This window comes from Mastacembelus armatus, chromosome 13 (assembly GCF_900324485.2).
Source record: "Mastacembelus armatus chromosome 13, fMasArm1.2, whole genome shotgun sequence".
NCBI lineage: Eukaryota > Metazoa > Chordata > Actinopteri > Synbranchiformes > Mastacembelidae > Mastacembelus > Mastacembelus armatus.
Genome location: NC_046645.1, coordinates 8,843,164 through 8,858,874, shown reverse-complemented (window position 1 = coordinate 8,858,874; position 15,711 = coordinate 8,843,164).

The following is a 15,711-nucleotide window of genomic DNA, read 5'->3' as shown; positions in this document are numbered from 1 at the left end:
TTTATTTAGTCAGGAAATCCACTTGTCCATAATCATTTGCAACAAGTTTTAAACAACGTATTTATCTAGCTTGATACAATTTGCAGTAGGTGCAGAAAAAATGGTTAGATCAAAGGCATTTCTCGAGTTATTGGAGGGGCTGTGGGACAAATAATAATGGGGAAACTTCTGAAGTGCTGACATATGTAAAGTTTCAGCAGGAAGAATATTGCTGCTGAATGTTTCTTCAGTCTGCACCCCTCTCCAACTCATTTCCCTCCCTCTTTCTCCTTACATCCCTCGTTCACTTTCCATTCTTCTCTGTGCCTTGGAGCCTCAGGCTGCTGCGTACAAGCCAAAAGGTACAGATTCCATTTTCTGTCAAACACTGCCCGAGGGACTAAAACCCCTATTGTACTGCCTGCCCTTACTATTAACAAAACACCGTAACGTTTACATCTTTTGAGCAGTTACACTGCACAGCAACCCTAAAGTTAAGTCTCAACACATCAAATAAATTGTCCTGTTGCTCTTAAATGTCATCATGGATACTGGTTCACATAACAAAAACTGATTGGGATTTTAAAGTTGTAGCAATGCTAAAATGACTTTTAATATGTTTAGAGAACAGTATATGTGCTGATGGGAGTATGGCAATAGTGGCAGGTGTTGAAGTCTGTGAAACAACCACTTACTCGTTTTTTTATGCTTGGAACTGTTATGTTGTATTCTTACTGTTAGTGATTTGAATTTTACCTTTTTTTTTTCCTTTTCTTTCAAGTCCTGGTTTACTCTTAGCGCTATAAAAATAAAAACTTATTATTAGAAAATAAAATATTGTATGATAAACAATTAATTTCAAAAGAGGAAATGAACATTATAACCAAAGGAATATGGCTATTTACTCAATCCAGCACTACAAGCAAGCAAACATAATTTCATTATTTACGGCTGCAGCACACAGATCAATAATATAAAATAGCAACCAGGTGGTGCCCTCCTAACAAACTGGGGGTTAGATCTCTAGAAAGAAATGCAAACACATTTTAAAGAAAATACTCTGGACACATAACGAAAACTTACATTATGCTCATTCACGCACAAACAGAGGGGATATTTGAAGTAAGCATTCTGCTCGTCTGCACTGCATGCCCTGAGTGCAGAGTCCAGATGGCACTGCATGCTTTCTCACAAGAACCACAGTCTGAATACTGTATACATGAACATAAAAATGCCTAAAATCTGCTCTTAGGCTTCTTTGCAGTCAATTTATTTTTAAAACAAGATTGGTTTACAAACTCCTGTCAGCTATTAATCCACTGATTATCCCAGGTACTGAACATATATGCAAATGCATGGTAAGAGAAATAAGCAATTATGTTTTGGTTAAAAAGTAGCTGCTATTGTTATGTTTGTGATGTATTAAAAACAGTCCTGACTCGCTGCAAGGCACAATTTACATTATACAAAACCGATGTGGTGGAAAAGCTACATTTTGAGATCTTATGAAACTGTTGCCGGGTATTTTGGACCATCTGTGTGGAGAAATTATTACCTTTAGGCGAGGTTTTTTATCAGCAAATGCCTTCAACACAAATTTGACTTATAGTAATTTATAGTAGTTTGTGGTAGTAAAAAAATAAATGGGTAGCCAAAGCTTTGTACACAGATGATATTCATTTATCTTTTAGCAACACTTGTTAGCGTTTCACTAAGCACTGAAAACACAAACTGTATGACAAGGGCATACATCATATTACTGTAACTTTGCATATTGTACCAACAAAGCACTAAACAAAAAATACACTGTGTATTTTTACCAGGAAAAAAAAATAATTAAAAAAAATTTAATTAAACATGTTTTAACATGTCGCTGTGGACATGAACTAGTGTAAGAGAATTCCATTTAGCTGCTGCATTGTTAACAAATATTTATAACAAATGCCTTTTCCACTTTCTGCTGTGAAAAGGCATTTGTTTTAACTGTTGTTGCGAGGCTAACCTGACATGGGAAAATGAAATATAATGAATGTTGGCCGTTTTATGGATGCATTTCATCTTGGCAGTTTATAGGTGGTACTTGAGTTGTGTGAGTGACACAGGCAGGATATCTGTACTTGTGGATGTAACTTATTTTGACAACAGAAATTAAAAGAAGCTCGAGCCGATGGTTTAATAACATAGTAACTGAGTGAATAGGATTGTGATTTTATTAACACTTTTTTCCAACACTAATCAAACATGATTATGTCCTTGTCTGTGTTGAAAATAATTATGAATATTATATGCATAAAAAAGTGTTTACTAAGGCATAGAAATGAATTGCATTTTTCAGTAAACACTTAATTGTGTTTGTAAATTCAATCTGAAAATTTCATTGCTGATAATTTATCACTGGGCGGCACATAGATGGAAAATTCTAGGAAGCTATTAGAAAAGCAGGGCATGTGTCCAAAGAATGGAGCTAAGGTAATGACTACTAGCTAATTCTGCATGATGTTGTTGTCTCTGCAGAATTTGGCAAATGCATCTCACGATTATCCATCATCTGTTGTTTAATGGCGATCCAGATGCTGATTATATTGTTATAAACATTTTTGTATGATATATACGCATACAATTAAAATCTTTGAATGATTTGTTTATACATTTTAGGTTTTCAGTTTCCAAATTTGCACCATCTTGCTCAAAGCAAAAACACCTGTGTTGCCAGTTGCACCGTTTCTATGTATATGTTGAAATCAGTCCTCTAGGGTATTGATACCAGGTTGCTTACCAATCAATTCAGGAAAACAGACACATTGTAGGGAATATAATATGCATTCTATTATTAATATGATTCTACTGATAATTTTAAAGACATTTTCTAATTTTTTTTTTTTTAAAAACAAAGTAAGAACTGATTCTTATAGTAAGTGTGACTTTTTCATAATGAGTGTGTGTATAATATATGCAGTATTGTATGTGTGTTTGTACTGTTTGCATGTTCGTGCTTGTATACATGGATTTATAGGTAACCTCATGCAAATGAAGGTGTACTCATAAATTTAGTTTTTATTTCATTTGACCTTCCTCTCTATCTGTCCCTGCACAGGAAAGAGCGTGGGAAAAAAGGCTCTCCCAAAGCAACCTGATAAAACATTGTCCCGAAGCAGCTTTATGTTGATTTACTTCTGCAACATGTGTTATATTATCATGAGCGCTGCAACTGTACATGACATATGCAGATTGATATTTCACCATGAAATCAATGTAATATGGAAAGGGCAGAAGAGAGGTATGGATTTTTCCGTTTTTGCTTTGGCATGGCCATCAATCCCTATAGGTAATCTGAGGAAAGTGACAAACAGGGAAGAACGAGCAAGACAGCTGCTAAGAGCTGCTTCGGCTGAGGTGACAGGTTAGGAAGGTTTTGATTTATCTGCCCTTTGTGCACCACACCCTTGCAACACATTTTAGCAGGAAATATTTACCATCACTGCAACTACAAATAAAATATACAACTGAAAGACTTTATGACTCACTCATGCAGCAGAAGCTTCAGTCTCTTCTTAGGGGATCTGCTGTAATAGATTGCATTTGACAGATACACATTAGCGCTGATGATTCCAAAATTAGAGTTGAGATTGTCACAGTTTGAGCCTACAAGCTACAGGTCACTCTGCATCCATCATGTCCAATGCTACATCAACAGTAAATGCCGGTTTGATGTTTAAGTTGCTAAGATAATATTACAAACATATTGCTGTTTTGCATTTTAAAAATTGCCTAGTCTTTACTACATCACACTTGGCTTCATATTTTAGTTTGGTTGTTTGTATCATTTTCTTTTTTTCTTAACCTCAGAGACACAGCAGCATGTTGTTCTGACTCTGATATGATTAGATAATTAATCAATCAGTCAATCAATATAATTTTTTATCTGTCCACTTGTCAGCAACTTTTTACACATTTTCACATCAACGTTCTTCAGCATCTCCGATGTGAGAATTTGCTAGATTTCTTTGCCTTCTATGATAGTACATTGATCATATTTGGGTTTTGGACCACAGGGTCAGAAAAAAAAAGTGTGGTTGGTTGGTTGAATAAAAGCTGACAAAAGACACTCTGTGAACTCAGTCTACTAGATAAAGATCATGTAATTTGATCAAAAGTTCAAAATCAGCCAGTCTTGCATTATCATTGGGTAAGCAATGATGCTTCTGCTTTTAAGCAAAAAATACCAAAACCAAAAAGAGGTTTGCTAATCAGTTTAATACCTTTCCTACTCTTCCCACACCCATGCTGTCTGGACAACAGAATATAGGAAGCAACCCCTGGTGCAATATTTGCCCCAATGCAATAACTATAAATTAGTATAATAACTGTAAAATCACAAACTGTAACCATCACCTGGAAGCTCTTCTACCCGTTACACTTACTTCCCATCTCTGTTTCCATTCTCCTAGTACACAGAGTCACTGCACCACAGTCAAATTCATTGTGTGTCCAACATACTTGGCATTAAATCAGATTCTGATTCTTTCAAAGTAAAATTGTCAGCTCATCTGGGAGAGAGATTTGTCCACTAGATGGCACTGATCTGAAACTGACACATTTGACTGAATTTAAGAAGAAAATCCACCACATTTCTTGTTTTCTAATGTTTACATCTGAGACTGAGTTTGTCTGTCAGTCAGCTTGTGTTCAGAGCTGCCTTCTCTCTGCTGCTGTGAACCCTGTCACTCTGCCTCCAGGTATGAAGGAATATAGCTTACTATCAGTCTGTGCCGTGACCCCAATTGGAGAGCCATATTCAAAGCAACACACAGGAGAGATGAGAGGCACCAGTGAGCTGCCCAGGCAGGCTGCAGGGGACCGATAAAGCTTTTAGAATTCACGAGCTGTCATCACACCGTGCCTGTCCCACCCCGCTCCTCCTTCATCAACCCCCAGGTGGCAAAGGGACATTAGGTGAAAAGTTGTGTACACTGACACCACAAATACAAAAGAATGAGGAAACAAGATCTCACAATTTTCTCTACTAACAGCAGAGGGGATATATGTGGATAGATTAAAAACAAAGCGCTGTTCTTTCCACTGTTTACTCTTCTAGCTGCAGAATCTTTTTAATTATTTTTGCTGGGTTTTTTGTTGTGTAATTTTAAACTTTTTTTCTTCAGAAAACCAATAAAAAAAAACTGTCACCTACACTTGCAAGGGACAGAAAAAGTGGGAGAAACAGGGAGATCATGGAACAGTACAGGAAGGAAAAACTATTAAAAAGGCATCAGATGGAAATGCAGTACACAAATGGAAAGTGGGTGACAAGTAGCGAGGAAAACTAAAAATGGAATCATCTTCAGATGGGTTACACTAGAAATTGGGTTACATTAGAAAGTAGTGTGACTGGTTTTTATGATCAGCTATGCCACCATACACAGAATGAGTACTATGTTTTCATTTCATCAAGGCTCATGTTGTTAAAAGGCAGGAAAAAAAGCATTGAAGAGCAAAGTAAACAGAGCAAGAGCTTCTTTGCAAACAGCTTCTGTGCTTCTATTTGTCACATCTGTACGGTACTGTGAAGGCTACACAGCTAGCTGTCTGACATCTCCAGGCCTTGGAACATTTTCCGGTCTTAAGAGGTCGTCATCTCTGACTGGATCCTGCAGCAGAAGGGCAGTAACCAATCAGTGCAGTAGCTGTACATGATGGACTGTGAACGTACAGGTGTCAGAAAGATAAAATGTGGACATGGATGGATCAGAAACACGTGAGGGTGGGGGAAGAGAAAGAATAAAACTGTAGGTGGAGATGTGAGTGTGAAAAGACACAACGAAAAGCATGGACTGGATGAGAGGTTGCAGAAGCTGGATTGGGCAGCGCGTATTAGGACTTAGAGAAGTTGAGTCAGTGGCGGACTGCCACGTTGGGCATTGCAGGACAGAACAGACTCATTTAGGCTCCTGCAGTCGACACCACTGAATGGCTATAGTGCTTCCTCTGCTGCTGCTTTCAGGGACGTGCCTGGAGTGTAGAGTAGCCTTCTTCCTGTGGCCTGGGGCCTTAAATCAGTTCTGCACTAGACACACCAACGAGCAGCTGCACACACACACTGTATCTCCCACTGTGTCTCTCTCTCTTTCTCTCTCTCATAGCCAACAGAGATGTCCCGTTTGCTCACTGTGATCCCATGGTAAGACTTAGTGAGACAATATTGACCTTGATCTTGACAACATTCAAAAGACAATTGTCCTGATGAAGGCCTTAATGTCTGAAACAGAGGCATTATTTTAATAGGACTTGATAAGTCAAGAGTCAATACAGACTTTTTAACTGGTTGCCCCCTAATGCGTCAGATTTTTTTCTAGAATATGAAACTAGTGAGATCCCCAAACTGAAGAGCACCAGAGGGATTTTTTTTTATATACCTACTAGACACCTAAGCAACACTCCAGAGAAACTGTTTCTTTTTAACATTCAAAACAGATTTGGTCATAGGCAGCATTGAGAAGTACCAGCTAACAGGGAATTCTACAAAGACATCCAAATATAATGCTGAAGATGAGTTAGTAGGTTTCTTATAAAACTCGGATGCAATTCTATGGACGTTCAATAAACAGATGAGGCAGGCCTGAGGTGTCCTGCCCTGCCAGAAGGAAAGGATTTCCAAAAGACTTATTCAATTCAGGCAGCTTGCAAGCCTCCACGTTGCTGGGTTGTCCTTTCCTCTATCCCTTGGGTGGCCAGAATTACGAAAGCAACATGACTTTGGATCCTGTTGGGTTTTAACCTTACCTGAGGATACCAGGTGCTCATGTATCCTACAGTTGTTCATGTTCATTTATAATGAATGACCCGGAGTACAATGTTCTTCCCTGAGGGTACACAGGTATATGCATAATTTACCACCATCTGCATGAGAGCAGACAGCACACAGCACTACCTCCAGAGGAATGTGTTTTGTCGGGAAATCTTGCTGATGACAATACTTTAGGTAATGGGTATTTCAGTGATCTGTATAAAAAAATAAATAAATAAAAAATAAAAAAAATCTTCTCAGTAAATTCTCTCCTTGTCTATGTCACTGACACAAGAACAGGTGGATGAGTTATGACCACCACATAAAACCTTATTTTCACAGACCAGAAAATGACCTTTATTCTGCTCCGACACAAAAAGGACCTGTGTTCAGAAATGGAATGACAACCTAATAATATGTCACATCAGCTTCAGGTGCAGCTTTACAGAGGTTTAACCACACTTTATATCCAACATGTTTCTGACGTGGGAGTAAATCTTTGGGATCTCTTCTGAAGCGACACATCTGCAAAGTTACAGTCAGCACAAACTCTGAATCGACTATACGTATCATATAAAATCTTTCAGATCAGTTATCTAGTCTGAACTTTGAACATGTCATTCTCTGTACATCTACTTCTCAACATCCATTATACAGAATGCATGTTCAACACAAGTAACGTACTGTACCTTATCACTGCATTTACAGCTGCACCCTTTTATTCATATTTTCCCAATGTCAGTATTATTTCCAATTTTGTGAATGAGAACATGCCACTAAAGTTTAGTTTGTATAAATGGTCACAGCCAAAAGCATGTTCCCTACTAGTAACACTTGAAATATTATGTTTAGTGTATAATGTTTCTAATATTGAGAGCCTATTTGCTTATGGTCAAATATGCATTTATAACAAATATTTCAATTGAGAGGAATTTGGAAATTTGAATTAGTTTCAATTGTCATGGTGAGTATTTTTCATTATCTTCCTCTCACTTCCCTCCAGCCTGATCTCTCTACTCATAAGCAGTGATTCATTGGTGTCTGTGTGCCAAAAGCTAATTTACATACTCCTATGATTATTATGAACGCTGCGCACTCAGTGGTTCATAAAGTATCCATCCTCTCTATTGATCTAAGTTCAAGTCTCCAGGTGCTTCCAGTTTTGTTTTGGACCCTGTTTCCTTCTCATTCTGTTTGCTGAGACTATATCGCATCCAGCCACAGCCTGACACTCTCAGACAACAACACACCCTAATGGAGCGTTGATGAGTTGCTTGACCATGAAGGCAAGCTGACATTGAGTCAGGGCCTTGAGAGATGCACACTAATGTGGGCCACTGGCTGCAGTGAATTTAGAGTTTAATTTATGAATACATAAAAAGTTTTAATGTCAAAAATGCCCTTGCAGTTGCTTGGGTGTAAAGTTGTAAATCAAATCAACACAATTTTCTATGCTTACACACACACACACACACACACACACACACACACACACACACACACACACACACACACACACACACACACACACACACGCGTGCAGCTCAATGACAAGGACAGTGCCTAAATGTTCCAAGAGAGGAAGCCATAACAATCAGTAATAATAGCAAAGATTTTTGCTAAATTTGTATTGTACAGAAATTGATTATACTAAAACAAATGCAACTGTTTGTTTTCAGTTTTGAGGAGGTGACATTAGGCAAACAATTCTCCAACCTTTTTTTTAAATAGTACAAACTTAAAAAAAAAAAGAAAGAAACAGAAAAAGCTTAAAAACATGCTGGCACTTAAAGTGTTAAAATATTTCCTAAATTTTCTTCAAACATTGCAGAGAAATCAATAATCCCTACGAAGAAAGACAATATCACAGAGGCTTAAAGGCATAATATTTCAACTATTCATTTCATTAAATTTTCATGACCCTTATCTTTTTGGTGAAATTGCCTTCTTACCACCACAAATCACCATCTTAATTATGGTTTAAACCTGCAGGCATAAAAGTAATGGCCAAATCTTAACTAAAATCAATAGCATTGATGAATTTATGAACACTGCAATTATCCATTTGTTGTTTTGTTCCACTCAATCCTATAGCCATGCCTTTCATACATTATGATCATTTGTTCGCAAGTGACAGAGATTCATACTTGGGGCTGTTTTCCCCATGTGACCTTGAAATCTTTTGATTGGGTGGAAAGGAGAAGGGGCTTGTTTGTCTCATAGACTGGAAGTAAAAATACTGCAGATGAAAGTACACAAACAGGTCAATGTCTGCCATGTTACTAATGAAGGTTTGCTTTCCACATGAACATTAAAATGCTCTTCCTGCCTGGTTGTTGGCAACCAAATGATCCCAGCACAGACTCAACAGTATGGATTGAAAAAATAAAATAAAATAAAAAAAACAAAAACATTTGAATAGATTCTTAAAAGTAATGTGTTTAGAGTAAGGCCTCAACATTTATTTGGTTAACATTCTGACAGTGGAAGTAAAATATTTCTGCTTGCTCTCAGTGCACTTTCCCTTATTATTTCCAGGTATTTTTGGCTCCAGTGACTCCAGTTTGATTGTCTCTGAACCTACTGTATAATGAGGTGCATACATGAAGGTACTGCTGTACATGTCAAGAAACCAAATTTTCAAGTTTTCTCACATTGTCAGTTCTTTACTCCTTTCATTGTATGTTACTTTTTCCTCCAGCCATTTACTGAAGCCACAGCAGGTTTGTCTTAAAACACTTGCTGTTTCTGAAAGAAGCTGTAGGACAACTGGGTCATTTAGTTTTGAGTACCTGTTGACATAACGTTCATATAGTCCCTACAAAGTGCAGCTGCACAGTGTGCACTTTATCTGAAGAAGGGCTTCAGTATATCAACAAACAAGGTTCTAGAAAATCAAATCTTGTTTTTGGTAATAAGAAAAGAGCAAATAACCTCACTGGCATTTTTTAAGGGGTATGGGTTCAATAACAGATGAAACGTTGTGACAAAACAATTTTACCAAAAAAAGTAAGATTCATAAAAATTTTATGAACTGAATAAATGAAATATTATGCCCCAAAGCCTCGATGATATTGTCTTTTTTCACAATGATCACTGATTTCTCTGCAATGTTTGAAGAAATACTTTTGGCATTTCATGCCTTTATTACATATATAGCACCAACAGTCAGGAGACAGGAAGGAGGGACAGATGCAATAAAAGTCCACAGCCAGATTCATACTGAGCCCATGCACTTCATGGTCAATGTAACCTTTGTTAACCCTTAGACCACAGGGCCACCCCAGAAATAAGTCTTAAATCGACATGTTTCTTTGATTATTGTGACAAATGTTAACTGCTGCCTGTGGCTGCTACCACAGTTCCTTGTCAGCTGAAAAACACAATTGTAAAGACAGATACATCACCGACCAGGCAGAGCAAAACAACACCCCCTTCCAACAAGAAATCACAGACATATTATCAGGCTGAGTGAATGAGGTGGAACAAAATGTCAGTACAGACCGATAATCAGACGAGACTAACAATGACTTGTGGACAAAAAGTGGAACCTAAGGGAAGAGAGCCATCTTACCTCCTGATCTTGCTACTTTCTCTTTCCTTCTGTTTGCCTGGATCTAATGCTACTTTCCAATTTCCTGTTTCCCTGCTCAGGCTTCCTGTTTCATCCTCTTAAGCATGTCTTTCTATCCCACCTACCCCCTCATGTCTCCCCTCCTCCCTCAGCTGCCCTACTAATTTAATCATCTCAATTGCGTATTGTCTGGTAGTAATTGATTTACCTCCTGCAAAATGGAGTCTGAAATCAAAAGAGAAGCCTCTGATGTGAAGCTCAAAGTTGGCATGAAGCATATTGGTGCTTATGACACACACAAGCTAAAATTACACACATCCTCATTTCCTATTTTGTCTGCTTTTAAGTAACACGATGCGCCAGTAATACAAATGAGGGCTAAAGGTCAGGAAATTTTTATGGGCAAACCATGGACCAGGAAATTAGTGTTATAGTAACGGACGAAACACAACAAAGAGTCAGTGAAAGCTTCATTTTAGGTTACAGACATTTCTTAACATCTCTTAAAGGCATACCAGTGATTCAATCGAAAATGGAGTAGCTGTGCTTAATATCCAGTCACACAGGCCATTGATAAATGCTGACAGAAAGAGATCAATAACATGGTACCAAGCATGAAGGATGAATTTGATGAATAAGTGATAAGAATGAATAACAGATGTTCACCGAATTTAAATCAGACACATTTAATAGGGGTTGTTCATGGACTTATGAGGTTAGTGGCAAGTTAAGCAACAATTCTGTAGAAGCCAGGACTTTGTATTGTTTGTCAAACCTGTCTACATTAAGCCAGGTCAATTTGTGAATGCATCTCTCTTCTTTCAGATTTTATCCAAACAGCCAATACCGATGTAGTCTAAGAAGGGTTATTTTATTAGGCAGCAGGCCATTCTTTATGTTGTGTTAAATCTGATCTCCTACACCTTAAGTACTGTGACCTTGTTATGAAGGTAAGTAGAGTGTAGTAAAAATGTTAAACATACAACGATATTCTAGAAACAAAAAGCAACACACACCAATCTCAAAAGCCCTGCTAAGAATGTTTGGGATGCTGTGCTGGTGGCTGGTATTTTCTGTGGAATCTGACATGAGAGGAATATGCCTTTCATGTGTTTTCCAAGTTAAGACTGTGGTTGTTTCCATCGATCCCCTTCACCCTGAGACAGCTAGTCATCTCTGGATCTGAGCTACGAGGTAGGGCTGATCTAAAGCCTCAATCAGATCAGCCACACGTTGAGCCACCCAGTGATTTTACCATCATGGGGTGCTGAGTCACTTTCCTCTCCTCCCGCTCTTCTTCTCTCCTAGTACGCACATTGGGCCCAGCGGTGGATTGCTTTTGCTGAATGCTTTTTTTCCATCCAGCTACAAACAATATTCTCTTTAATGGTCCTTCTTGACATTTACCATAGTATCTGTCCTTCCTTTCAAATGATAGCAATCCCAAAGGTGATGGTGAACACAAGATCAGAGATGATAAAGACTGTGTGCAATAAATCTTAATTGATTTTGCCTGGTGTGATTAGTAAAAATGAGCTTACATCTGATCTGATTAATTATAATACACCTTTTTGACAAATCCAATACCACTGCATAAAGATCATCAAATGTCAAGTAACATTTGAAATTTGACTCTTGCTAACCGAAACAAGCATTCCTGCTGTTTTAGATTTGTTGACCACCATCTTTCTAATTGCTGAGATCCATAAATCATGGTGAGGTCACTAGAATCACTGAAATTTCACTGAAAATCAACCAGTTTATTATAGAATATGTGCTTGAAATATTTTCCTAAAACTAGCTAACTCAGCAGGAAACCCATCTATATGCCATCATATAGAGACCTTTCCTCCTTGCCACAATGGCAACTGTTACAGGCTATGAAGTCTACTGCATGTCCCCGATACAGCAGGACATCTGAAAACATCTGCTATTGCTCTAACACTTGGCATGGCACACACGCCCAGCACAGAGCCCGAGGGCACCACTTGTCATGTCTTCAAACAGGGATGATTTCCCTATACGCTTTGTAAACAGTATAAAATCAAATCCACAAAACATGAATCAAGTCTTTCCTCTGCTGCATGAAACAGCAGTGTTTGCCTCTTCAGAGCCTTACTTTAGTGATTAAACACGATGACACCAAGAGAGAGGCAGCCATCACATTCTGAGCCTGTCCTCGCGCAAACACCGCCCTCCCTTGTCTCCTCTGCTCTTCTTTCCTTTCCTCTGTTACAGCCGTTGCGACAAGTCAGTGACTTCAATTTAATCAGCCTTCGTCCAAACAGAGAGGTGGCCCCAAGCAACACTGGATGAGTGGGGAATTTGTGGAGAAGGAGAATGGTCAGATTCCTAATTATGAAAGCAGGGTGAGACAAACACTTGGTAACATTGTTGTCATAGCCAAACATAGTCATGGTGTGTGTATACTTGTATGATCACACATTGTAAGGATCAGTTTGAGTTTAATACAATAAAAGGGAGGACATTTTGAGAAAACAGACATTTTGCTCAACCCTCACTTTCTTATACACCTCTGAAGGCATGTTTGAGGGATTAATGTTAGAATTAGGTTTAGGTTAGGGTTAGACATTGAGTTGTGATCATTAAGGTTAGGGTATGGGGCAGCTGTACAGAAGCGCGTGCGTGCGTGCGTGCGTGCGTGCGTGCGTGCGTGCGTGCGTGCGTGCGTGCGTGCGTGCGTGCGTGCGTGCGTGCGTGCGTGTGTGTAAGAGTAAAAGAAAAGAAACTGCCAAGTGGGGTGAGGCCAAAGCCACTCAGTCTTAAAACACAAGTGTTGATGAAGGAAGAAATCAAAGCAAGTGACTGGAACTGTTATCATCTCTCCCATTTAACAGACTATTATCTCACTCTGAAGCAACATACAGCCTGCCATATGCAAACAAATCAATGCAGCGGTGTCCATCATGTGCATTACTTTGGAGCCTTTGCAAATCCAGACTGTCCTTCTGCCTCATTTCTGCTATACCACTTTTTAAAATCTACATCATGTTTCATACACAATACATTTGACTCAATTTATGTCAAATAACATTCAGAGCATGTTATATATATATGTTTTTTTTTTGTTGTTTAGAGATTAAAGGCACTGGAATTTTATGTGAAAGCTTTCTAAGTCAATCCCAGCCTACAACATCCAAGGGAGTGTTCATTAGATAGCATTTTTATTTTCAACTTGTCTTGCAGACAACCATCCACCCACACAGAAAAACATCAATAAACACACACGTCAAAAAAAGAGAATCTGCATGTTTAAATAAAATTTTAAAAAAATTATAAAAACATTTGAATAAACATGATAAAAGCAAATCTTCCTTGAGCAAATCCACCACAGTAATTGCATTGAATGAGATAATAGTGCCCCTCCTTTTCCATCCTCTTGGAAATTTAAAAACAGTCAGGAGAATCTCTTTTTCAACCTCGGATGGGGAGGCATTCTGCTGACTGCTCCACAAATGAAATTCATTGGAATCTCCACCTCTCGAAGTCCTTCACAGCTACTCCATCACGTTATATGTGATAAATGGCCCTGCTCTCCTGAACAAATAATTCTTTTGCCTGAAATGTCCTGTGTTTCTTTTCCTTGCATTTGCATAAACTTAAGTAGATGGATGCTATTATTGAAATGGCCCATCACAGCTGGCCTCTATAAAAGCACAGAATGAGATTGCACAGTAAATGTTATCTATCTTTAACACGCATTCTTGAAGCTGGCCGTAATTAGCCAAAGCTGCATCTCATTAGCTCTATGCAGACCAATTTACACATACATATATAGAGTACACAGATCACCCACCCACTGTTCTTGATCAGGTCACAATGGCAGGAATATGTGTTTGATAAACAGCTATAGCTGCATTTGAATTATTTTAGATGACCCAATATGCAGACTCAATCTTAAGGAGGATTAAATGTTCTATTTACAATCTTATACAACTTTAATTCTCTGTGCACTGACATTACAGAGCAAGTTTTACAATTATACTTGTGTTTGATGAGTGCATTAATATGTCATAATTCAGTGCTATTAAATACTAGATAATCTGAAATCTCAAGACATTAGTATGTGTATTTGTGCATTGCTAAGTATGTGTATTCCATGTCACTCTACGTGTCCATGAATATTTATGTGCATGTGAAAGGAGAGAATAGTGGCAGAACCTACAGGTTGTAGACAAAATTGACCCTGATGTTTATCCTTGTACTTTGTCAGCACAAACCCATATTAGTTCACTTCTGCTTAATATTTTAATTTGTGGTTCAAGCCAAATATCCACTGATGAGCTTTTTAAAAAGTGTGAAATAAGAAGACAAAAAGTGCTTCCATAATCACAGGCAAAAGAAGGCCATTAGAAATCTTCTGCCTCATCCTTTACGTGGTGCCTGAGTGTTAAGAGCTTTAATGTTCAGAAGCAGGTAAGATATCGCATTCAAAACAGTCATCCCACCCTTCTGTCTCACACACACACATACTTGGCTCTCTCCTACAGCCCTCCTCACTTTCATCATGTCATTCATACTCTCTCTGTACTTAAAGTGCCCATTAATATCTACAATGCTGGACATAGTCCAGTCCGCTGCCACTGGAACAGGGTTGAACTGTAGACTGCAGCAGCAATGCACTCATACCCTAAGAGTGTACGATAATATTTTTCATTACTAGAGAGGAGCTGGCTGCCATCTTGAGATTGAAATTTATGGCATCATAAACAAGGCCAGTTCAATAGTTTGGCTGTGATCTTAGCATTATTCAATCTATTGAGTTAATGAATTCTTAATGGCCAGCTCATACTAAGCTATATCCCTGACATATTGTTTGGATGACATAAAGTTGTTTCAATATAAGCTACACTGTTATTCAAGTGTACAAACTGTAGAAACTCTGTGTCCCCTCTTTAACTTCCTTTTTAATTAGCAACAATTAAAAATGCATTAGATTTCTTTGGTTGGAGGTCTTGTTTTACATGCGTAACTGCTGAAAACACAGAAAGACAGCTTTCCTTTATCTTGCTATAGATGAATTGCTTGTTCCATTGTATCTACCCAACTTCAAACAGACATTAAACACTCTGTATTGTGTTAATGAGGAGATGACCATCACTGATAACATACAAGATCTGTACAATTGAAGGTTAGCGACAAAGCAGAGTGACATGCTGATTAAATGGAAAGTAAATGAGATCACCTACAGGTGGTTTGCCCACTGTAATGAACAGTTTGCTGGAAGGTAATGTTGACTGAGAGGCAGACAGTCCCAGATGCACATCACAGCAAAAAATACAGCAATGCAAGCACATAAATAAAAGTGCCCACATGCATAAGTCTACACAGACCCCTTTGTACATCCAAATCA